Consider the following 11,280-nt stretch of genomic DNA (forward strand, 5'->3'; position numbering starts at 1 on the left):
TACGATTCAGGTTTTATAATATTTGCACTTTAGGGCTGTGTGTGTGTGTGTGTGTGTATAAAAACGTTTTCCTCGTGGGCTTGATCTATGTTGCCAAATGCATGAAATCACTTGCAAGAAATAAGCAACAAGAGGCTTAAGAATGACAACACCAAAGAAAGCTTAGGTTTTATGGCAAAAAAAGAGCCCTGCATTTATCACTCACTATCTTAGTGTCCCTTCCAGCACCTACTGTGTATCAGGCAGGGTCTGTTTTATGCATGACAAAAATCTGCACTAAATTCATATTTAATGCTGGAATTTTACTGGATCCTATTGGTTTGTAGCAGGTGGATCTCACCACCTCTTTTATGTTTTTCTCTCCAAAGACTCTTAATGAAGACTGTCATTACCACTCTGGTGTTGGGGTCCGGGCACTCTCTAAGCACTGGCTCAATCAAGAACTCAGTGCTCCTCCTAAGTATTTGTGGTATGGTTTAGGCCAGACTTTGAGATTAAAACATGACGTTAGTGAGAATTTAAGCATACTAAGTCCCCTTACACATACTTTGGCACCTTGAAATCATAGAGGGACAAGAAAGATGCACAATGAGAGTTGGGAATTTATCATTTGTCCCAAATTTCATTTCCTTTCCTTAAAGGAACTGTTCTCACTGTCCCTACCGATTGACAAAAAGAACCCCAACTCGTTTCATGGAAGACCCAGTTGATCCTATAGAGATGTGAACTTTCTCTATGACCACAATAAGACAACACTTCATGTTGGAGAGGCTGTGGAGAAAAAGGAACCCTCATACATTATTGGTGGGAATGCAGTTTGGTGCAGCCGCTATGAAAGGGAGTGTGGAGGTTCCTCAAAAAATTAAGAATAGAATTACCACATGACCCAGCAATCCCTCTCCTGGGTATCTACCCAAAAATCTGAAAACATTTACTGTTTCAGATATATGTGCTCCAATGTTCATTGCACCTTTATTTACTGTGGCCAAGACATGGAAGCAACCAAAGTGTCCTTCAATAGATAATTGGATAAAGAAGATGTGGTATATACACACAACGCAATACTATTCTGCCATAAGAAAAGATGACATAGTACCATTTGCGACAACATGGATGGATCTTGAGATTATTATACTGAGCAAAATAAGTCAGACAGAAAAAGTCGAGAACCATCTGATTTCACTGATATGTGGGATATAAAACTGAAAAAAACAAAAGAACAAGACAAACTAATGAAGAAAGAAAAACTCATAGACACAGACAATAGTTTAGTGGTTACCAGAGGGTAAGGTGGGAGGGGGGTAGTAGATGAGGATAAAGGGGAGCAAATATATGGTGATGGAAGGAGAACTGACTCTGGGTGGTGAACACACAATGTGATATATAGATGATGTATTACAGAATTGTACACCTGAAATCTATTGTAACTTTATCAACAATTGTCACCTCAATAAACTAATTTTTTAAAAAAGATAACACTGCAAGAATACAGGATAACAACACAATACAGTAAACTCAAGGGCCATTTGAAGAAATTCGTGTTCTCAGAAGAGGATATCATTTCTTTGACTCTACAATGACACAAAGAATGAAAAGACACGAAATCCGCATACTCAGACCAAGGTACTCTATAATATGTACTATAGAAGGCTCATCTAGATAAAACCAATCTAGGCAAATTTCACTGATTTACAGTGTAACAAACCACTCTAAAACCCGTTAACTTAAAACAACAGTAATATTTTCTTCTGTTCATATATCTGCCATTTGCACAGGGCTCAATGGATAGCACATTTGTGAGTCATTTCCAATGTGGTTCATTGACATGGGTGGCAATTTAGTGCTGGCTGTCAGCTAGAAGCTCAGCAGGTGCTGGGGCATTGGGGCTTCAGTTCTTCTTGTGGCTATCTCCATGGATACTTGAGTTTCCTTACAGCATGGTGGCTGGGTTTCAAGAGTGAGTGTCCCAAGAGACAGGAATTAGGGACTACCAGTTTCTTAAGGTCTGGTCCCAAAACTGCCAGAACTAAAGCAGCCACAGAGCCCATATTCATGGGGAGGGAACACAAAAGTCCATGTGTTAAATCTCCACATCAATTTGTTAGTATTTCAAGTTTCAAAGGAAGTGGCCTTATAATAATATGCCAAAATTTGATTAAAATATCTATTTTTACCTATTCTACATGTTTCTATCAGAGTTTAGGATTTATAGATGTAAGATCTGGTCTCAAGTTGATAAATCTTTATAAGGAAAATATAAGACAAATGAAGAAATATACATTCAAATCACTTGAGAACAAAAGCCACATATAAATGGCAGTTGTTAACTGTTTTCTTTAATGTTGAGTCTCTTCTGTTGGGGGAGGTCATTCACAGGACACGACCACCAGTTGACGTGAGTGTTGGCTCTGGGCAATTGGAGGTTTCTCACCTCCTTTCCTGTGCTTGAAATGTACACGCGGCTCACTGTTCACACAACTGGCACCGTTTTCAAGGATGCTGTCTTGAGAGAGCAATGCATTGATGAGACTCCCTGAACCTGGCGGTATTCCTAACTGAACTCCATTATGGCCTCTGTATAAACTTTTAAGATTCCAGTAGCAAGTGTGGAGATCTATTCATCTCGTGGATCCTGGAGACAAGTCTCACATGTCAGTCCCCTTTGTTTTATAAACGACCTCCTACTGATCTGGACTGATATGCCTCTTTCTTTGGTCTCTCCTCGCCCTCCGTGTATAAGAGCCAGTTTCAGATTTTACCCAGGAAGCTAGATTTGACAGCTGACCATAACTTTTAATAGGAGAAAAACTTCACATATCTCTGTTGCTTTACTCCAATATCTACTTTTCTCTTCTCACCATTTTTCATCCATGATTCACCACTAGCTCAAGCTGTAATCTGGGAGACAATCGAGATTATCCTTTCTATACACTCAAATAATCTGTCATTCATTTCTGTCACCTCTAGCTCCATAAAATCATGGAATCTGTCTTTTTTACCTTTTCTGTTGTCACCCTCTTAGTTGAAGTCCTCATTATTTCTCACCAGGACAATTTCCCCAACTACTAACTATTCTTCACTTGATCCTTTATACTGTAGCCAGCATGTTTTCCTGTAATATAAATTAATCATATAATTTTCTGTTTAAAATCTCTGTATCTTAGTGGACAAAGCAAAATTTCATCACCTGTGTCGGGGTCATTGAAGAGCTGGCCTCTAGATAGCCCTCCAGCCTAACTACCATACTCGTACACATAGCAGTCCGACTCCCACATCTTCTTGTACTTACTTGATCCATGCTGATTCATTTCTTGTAGTTCCCAGAATGTGTTATTCTCTTTTAGGCCTCCATCCCTTTTAACATGCTGTTACCGCTATCTCAGATGACCACCTTATACTTCTAACTTTCCTCACCATTTGAATTCCTGATCCAAGGATGACCTTCCATGTCATTTTCACTGAAACCTTTCTTTGAGTTCCCTAATCCAATTTAAGTACTCCTTTTTTGTATTCCTATAGTAAATCACCTTTGTCTCTATCATAACGCTCGAACTAAAGGTATGGGCACGTGCCTGTTATAAGCACAGAGTGACATAAACAGTTTTCACCTCACATATCAATTCTGAAAAATTGATAGCAGTACCTGACTTCCTATATTGCAAGTAATTTTTAGACTCAGCGAGAGATAGTTCAAAATCAATTAGAGGTGTCACCACAAGTGTGAGAAAGAAAGCATTGACCACATAATGGGTAAAAACATCAAGGATTAAGGTCACTGCAATATATCTGGAGCTGTGACTAGGATAGCAGATTCTGAAGAGCACATTTGCCCATCTCATCATTATAGAGGAAAGTGAAGAAAATACTTATTGGCTCTGTAATGTGGTACTATGTCTGTTATTCTGCTCATTTGTTAGTTAGTATAGGTTAGATTATGTTGTGATAGCACTAACATTTCACCTCAAATTTAAGTGACATACCCACCAAAATGTAATTATTGCACATAGAGCGATAGAGGGGTATCTTCTCTACACAGTTACTCAGGTACCACAGAATGACAGATGTTCAGCTATCTTGTAGTTGCACATCCAGAAACTGAGGTATCCATCCTTGCCATTGAGTGGAAAAGTCACCTGGAAGATTGTACATCTGCTATTCTATGGTTCAGCTTAGAAATGATACATGTTACTTCTTCTTGGAGCTCAATGACCAGAATTATTTATATGGTCTTACTTACCTGTAAGAGGGAGCATTTAGGAAGCACTCTGCCAACCTCCATCTATAAAAAGGAAATAATAATATTACTACCTCAGACTTTTTGTGATAGTGAAATTAGTTAATAATGTGAAACACATAGAATGGTGTCTGAATTACAGTAAAAGCTCGATAAATATAGGACATTATTATTTTAGGTTGTCCTATACATACGCTCACCTTGGGAATTTAGGTCACTACAAAGGACCTGGGGCAATAGTTGGGTGGTAGATTCCTACAGGTTCATGGATTCATCTAATAGCATCCTCAACTCGTGATAAGTTTTCACAGTAGTCAAGTCACGTGGCCAAGAATACAATCCGTATCTTTTTGCCATTCAGTAAATGTGAGCCTCTTTGTGAGGGTGGAAAGTGAGAAGTGGAGCAAATGATCGCTTTATTTATTCGTTAGATTTCACCATCTTTCCCTTGACTTGAAGATATTTTGTCACAGGAAACAACGTTATGTCCTTCAGAGCCTATCCCAACTTTTCAACACTCTGCCCAGGCCTCTTACACAAATGCTGCCACCCCAATTACATCCGACCTGAATGGTTAACACCCTCGAATTCCTGCTCTCTCATCTGCCAGGGAATTTATCACTGCATCCATCCTACCATCTTTCTTTTTCTCCTAGAAGATTAGGTGTTCTCTTCAAAAGTACCACACATCATCTGCACTTTTTCATAGTCTACTTCTGGAACTGTGTTCCATTTTTCAAGCTTTTTTCTCATATCTTTATTTCTCTCTCTCAATTGGTTCCTTCTCTTAACCTATAAATACCCAGAGTCTCTGATCATAAGAAATACCTTTCCTTATTTATCTTATCTTTCACATGCAAATTTCACATTTTCTTTACATGCAAATTTCCTGAAAATTTGTCTGTAATCACTGAGGCCACTTTCTTACCTTCCCATTACCCACTATAATCTAGATTCCTCTTCAACCATTCTACCAAGATGTCTCTCAATGAAGTCATTAATTACCTGGTTGTCTAATGGATGTTTTCAATCCATATTATCATATATCCCTGATTTTTCCCCCTGCATTTGACTGTCAATTAAATCCTTCTTAAAACTCTCTACTCCATAAGTTTCCAAGACAGTGAACTTCCTTGTCGGAGACAAAAAGACCCTTATCTGTTGAATGTTCAGTATTTTTCAAAAAATCCTCTTCCTTAAGCTACTCTTCATATTCTAGTGTTCTTTAAGATTCTATAAACTGGACCACTGAACTTCTACATCTCAGTTATTGTTATATCTTAAATATCTCCTCCATGAGAACGCTTTCCATATCTTCATCTGAAGGCCTCTCCTCTAAACTTCTAACTGACATTATCCAACCGTGGGCTTTATATTACTTTTTGAATATTTCTCCCACATAAATTCTTATACTTACCATCATGTAATCTATGTGAAACCCCAGAGAGTTATCCTTTTTATATCTTATTAGGTACAAAAGTAATTGCAGTTTTTGCAATTACTTTAAAACTTTTAAACTGCAATTACTTTTGCACCAACCTAATATTTTTAATATCCATTAAATTCTTAAGCCCTTATTTTATCTTCCAACTATATTCTGAAGATTCCCTAATTTCTCTATCTTCATCCAATAGATATCCCAGTTTAGACCTTTACCATATCTTGTTTGAACCCCTGTAATGCCTCCTATGTGGTTGTCTGTCCTAAAGTTGTCTACCTAAAGCCATTTCTACACTCCAGCTGGCAAGATCTTATTAAAAGGTAAATCTGATTATGTCACTCTGCAGGATGCCTATGGGATAAAATCAGAGGCCTACATTCTGAGCTCAGCTTCTCTCTAGGGACACATTTCTTATCATCCTCAAATTTTATGCTCAAGAATAATAAAATTTCTAGAAGTTCCCAAAATATACAGTGTACTTCTAGCGACTATGATTTTGACCATATTACCCTCACTTCCAGTAAATGGCTTCCCAGAATTCCTTAGTGTGACTAACACACACATACCCACTTTCCACTCCAGCCTAATTTGGATGCCCCTTAAAATGGAGATCCTTTACTTTCATAATAGGTGTTGCATGTCACTTCTTGTTTATCATCTGACCAAGTTTTACCTGCATGGTTTAGGAGAGTTATCCTTCTGAGTCTTGTGGGAATTATAATAACATACATTTCCCAGGACACTTGTAGAGGATAAACAAGACAACACAAAGAAAGTAATTAGGACAGTATCTACTCTTTGTTCACCATTGAATTCCCATGACTAACATGGTCTCTGGAACATTGTAGACAAATATTTGTTGAAAGAATAAGTGTTAGTTATCATAATTACTATCTCAATCATTTTACCAATATATTATTTTATATTTACTACTTTATCTCTCTGCCTCTTGCACCACACACTGAGCTTCTTAAATGTTTATTATCAGAAGATTATCTTATCCAATCTTTTATTTAAGGTTATATGGCACGTAAGATAGATATTAAAATGTTTGATGAATGAAGAATGAAGGGAGGAAATTATTCTATAGTCTGTCTTCCTTTGAAGCAAGTATCAAGCCTGATTTCATGGCTCTTTCGTTACAACTCCGTTTGCTATTTAATCTTTTCTCCTTGCACTGAGTGATTGATATTCTGAATGTAGGGGAGTGCATGTGGATGTGGGTGTTCACATTAATTGATTTATAAATCACACAAATTTGAACTTAAAAGAATATACTGAGTGCTTTCTCTGATATTGCTGGATTGATTGTTTACATGCAAAACATGAGGGGAGAAGTTGGAATGTTATCCAAATTATTGAACAGGTACTTTACAATAGTGTACATTCTACACATCATAAAAATTTCAAGCTATAGAATAAATTCTAAATCTATAACCACTCACTCTGAGTCCCAGAGACCCTGCCCTGCACTGGGGCTTCCATCTCCTTATAACATACATATTTTTAATAAGAGGTTTCCATTTATTGGATGCCTGTTAAGATAAATAGATTACAGATAAAAAAACATGGGTCAATATTTGTGAAAAGTGAGGTGATGCAAGTTTTGCTTAATAACATTAACTTAGTCATAAAGTAATCTCTCCCTACTTCTTAAACTGTTTGAAGGACTTTTACAATGAAAACATATACAGAATGTCATTTCAAATAAAGTAATATGAGTGGTGGGATTATAAGAACTTTTTTGCTTCTTTATAGTCTGACATGTTCTCCAGATTTTCCATAATAAATACGTATTACTTTATAATGAAATCCAAAATAGACTGAAAAAAAAAAAAGCAAGACAAATCAGAAATTATAGAAAGGAAGAGATAATTTATTGTACAGGGAATGTGGTTTACTTATCTGAGCATTAAATTTAGCTCTGACTTAAATAGAGGCTAAAACATGGCTTGGTGAGTACAAGCATCTCAGCTATTTGGGTGAGATCAAAATCTTTCCTGGTACTAAATTCCGAGAGGAAACTGTCACTTGGTTTTATTGAAATACCAAAATATTGGGCACCAAAAACTTAATTTCCACTCCAAGACCATTCTTATCTAATTTTGAGACTTTAAATGAGTCATTTAATATCTCTGGGATTCACATAGAAAGAGAAAGAAGGAAGAGCAGTTTCAGATCTCCAAGGTCCCTTCCAGTTTTAATATAATATGATCTGTGTTCAGGTAGAAAAATTTCCAAATAAGATTGGGAGCCATGTCTTTACTCTTGAAAACTGAATTCCAGCTACAATCTTTGCTGCCCCTAAGAACTTAAAAGGAAAACTATATCCCTCTGTTCACATACAGATAGAGACAATTCAGAGAATTGCCTTGTGCATTCAAGATAAAACGAATGACTCTTACACCCTCTTTCTCTTCTCTAGATTCTATTCTGGTTTCTGTTTTTAGACTTTCACACAAGAAAAAAAATATATACATATAAAGTCAGTCTTTTGCAAGTCTCCTGCTGCTCCTTTGTATGTATTTAAACCCAATGTTTTAGCAGAAGATGAGAATAGATGCTCAGTACCGATGCAAATGGCAATACCGTCATCACTCAGCTAATGGAAAACAGAAATAAAAGGGTAGAAAGGGGGGTGGGGTGGGGGGTTGAGCAGTTCTAGTGTTGAGGAAGTAGATGTTTAAAAATTATACGTTTTTGGTGGTCAGACATCATGCTGTTCATTTCTTTTTTATCTCATGGTGTTAGCTCAATGAGCTCTTTCTTTTCTGAATTGTAGTAGCACTATCCAAATTCTTTATTTGGTAATGTCTGATGAAATATCAAGACATATGCGTATCTTCTTTTGATGTCTTGACTTCTTTCTATAAAATTTAGTTTCACTACTTTTCAGTGTTTCGGACTCATTCGAGATCAGAGAGGTCTTTGGGGCCAAGATTCTATTTTAGACGCTTTGTATTTTTCATGGCACCTAACTTAAATTTATGCTCTTTGTAGGTTTTCAATGTAGACTTACATTCCCTGAGCACAGTGGGTTATTTACACAGCGTAGATTGATTTAAGGAACTTAACTATGGTCTCCATGGTGCCAACTTCTTCATTCTACCACTTCATTCAAAATTCTTGAACTACAGATACACGTCAATGGCATTTCTTATTACTTCCCTAACTCAGTATCTACTTTCCCTTCCTGCTTTCTATTATCTAGCTATCATCTCCTCCCAGATTCTGCTCAAACTTCACCTTTTCTAAAATAATTCTAATATATATATATATATATATATAATAAAAATAAAATAATTCTAATATTAATTCTTTCCTACCTTGGACATCAAGATTCAGTTTTTCCTTTGCTGCTGCCCAGTTTTCAAATGTTTTTTCTTATGTAATCCCATTCTATAAACTTTGCTCCTAGCTAGATTGTAAGGAGTCGTTGAGTCATTTTTTCTTATTGTGGAATATGCAATGACTGGCACATTACAGTTGTTCAATAAATGCTAGTTTCTTCCTTTTGTATCAGCTTCAAAATCGCAGGCAGTCAAAACGCATTTTAAAATTACATTGCTCGAGCTATTTTTGGTGCTGAGCTTGGCACTTAGGAACCATCGCCATGCTACTGTGTTCATTAATTCAAAGTGGAGTGCAGTCAAGTGACAAACGTTAAATACATTTTTAAATCACAGGATGAGAAAACTAGAGAAGACCATAGAGACCATGCAATCACTCTAGCAGAGGTAGAGTGGTACCCTAAGACTGACTTTTCCAAGGTCAAACAGTCAGTTCATGAGAGGACACTAAACCTAAATTGTCTCAGCAGAGTACCCTCGTGACTCTGTACCTCTGCTCTTTCCTGGATCAATATTTTTTCAAACTATAGAAGCGGTGAACTTCTTGATGCTCAATCCCTAATGTGGTCATGGAAAATTAACTTCCTTTTTCTCTTTTGAGTCTTAACTCTTCTAATAAAATATTCATGGCAGTTTATCTTTGTAGATCACCTTTAAAGTTTCTCAAGCTAAAGTATGTGTGCCTCTGATGATTCATGGTATATGGTAAAGTTATTTCTAAAGTCAAGGGATAAACAAGGCACATCTTCCAGAAACTTTATTTTCATATTAAAGTGCAGCTATATGTTTCCTTTTTAATAAAGGGATTTTTAAAATTTCAAAGTTGTGGCTGCAACTTGAGGCTATTTCCCCTGGAATATGCATGTAGGCTTCCTTGAAGTTAGCAGAATTCAAAAAGTTGAAGTCGAGAATGTAATAATATCTAGTGAATTGTGAAACATCTGCAGTGTCAGTTTATAAAACGGTCTGTAATAGTTGTGTAGCTTGTGGTTCAGCCTTGACTTTCTGTCAGTCTTATTCTTTGGGTTCCCTACCATTCAAGAAAGTACTAACCAGAATACATAGTTGTTGGCTAGTACACATAGGCTATACAAGTATATTAAAGATGATAAATAGTTATTGAAACTATGTGTAGAGGTAGAACATATGGCAGGCTGTGCCTCAGAAAATATGAAGACCCTGATATGCCATAGTAGGTATTACAGGGATTGGTACAGCTCTTTGAGACTATTTTAAATTCCAAGAAATAATCGAACAATTTCAGGTTATTTCCAGGAATAATTTCCCTTTAAATGGCTAATATGAGAGAAAATAGATGGATAGTCCAATAAAGCCTATTGTGCCTGTGGGTTATAATAGGAACAAGAAATAAAAACTCAGTAACTTTTACATGCACATTAATAATCATTTTATTACACAATTATCTAACCCTATGTGCTACCTTATTTAATTTTTTCTAAGAGAACCACACATGAACATTCCTTGTTGTAATGTTAAAACAATTTAATATTTAAGTTTTACTTAAAAGGAAAAAAACAAAAAATGCAATTTCTGAATAATGAAATTATTAGAATTTTAAATCTTCACACTTGTGGTTTTTATTTTTTTACCAAAAAACCTCAACATTTTCGCAGTGTAAGACAAAGATTATGAAGAGATTGTTTTCTAAGAACAAAATTATCAATATTTAAAGAATATAATTTGCAGTTAACTTTTCATTTTTTTTCTTTTAGTTGATAATTTCACATGTCAGTAACAATCTCTAACAGGAGGTGAGAGGTTATATCTGGAGAAACAAAGAATAAAATCCACTGGAAATGCTAAGATACATTTGAATGGGGTGAAGCGTCAGTGGCTTTTTAAAATTTTTGTTAAAATGCATACAGATCAATATCATAGTTGTGCTTAGTGCACAGAATGATTCAAAATAAAAACCATTCACAAATGATTCAGGTACCATAGAGATTGTGATTATCTGGATGAAGAATGAGTGAGTGAATGAATGAATGGAGTCAAATACTTTTTGAACAAGTGACAGGTGCTTGGCCCACTCACCATGCTATTTCTGTCCAGTGTGATGCAGAAGTATGGACTTATTTGAATTTTGAAAATGAAGAGTATTTTTCTCGAACAAAAATCCCACACTATAGCTCTTTTATATTAAGTTCAAATTTCAACAAACACTTCCCTAGATAGCATTTTATATGCTTACTCATGCTTCACTGCCAAAGGCAACAAAACAGGAACATCTAACA

Source organism: Rhinolophus sinicus, chromosome 5, assembly GCF_057876585.1.
Source record: "Rhinolophus sinicus isolate RSI-liver-muscle chromosome 5, RSI-T2T, whole genome shotgun sequence".
In the NCBI taxonomy this organism is placed as follows: Eukaryota; Metazoa; Chordata; class Mammalia; order Chiroptera; family Rhinolophidae; genus Rhinolophus; species Rhinolophus sinicus.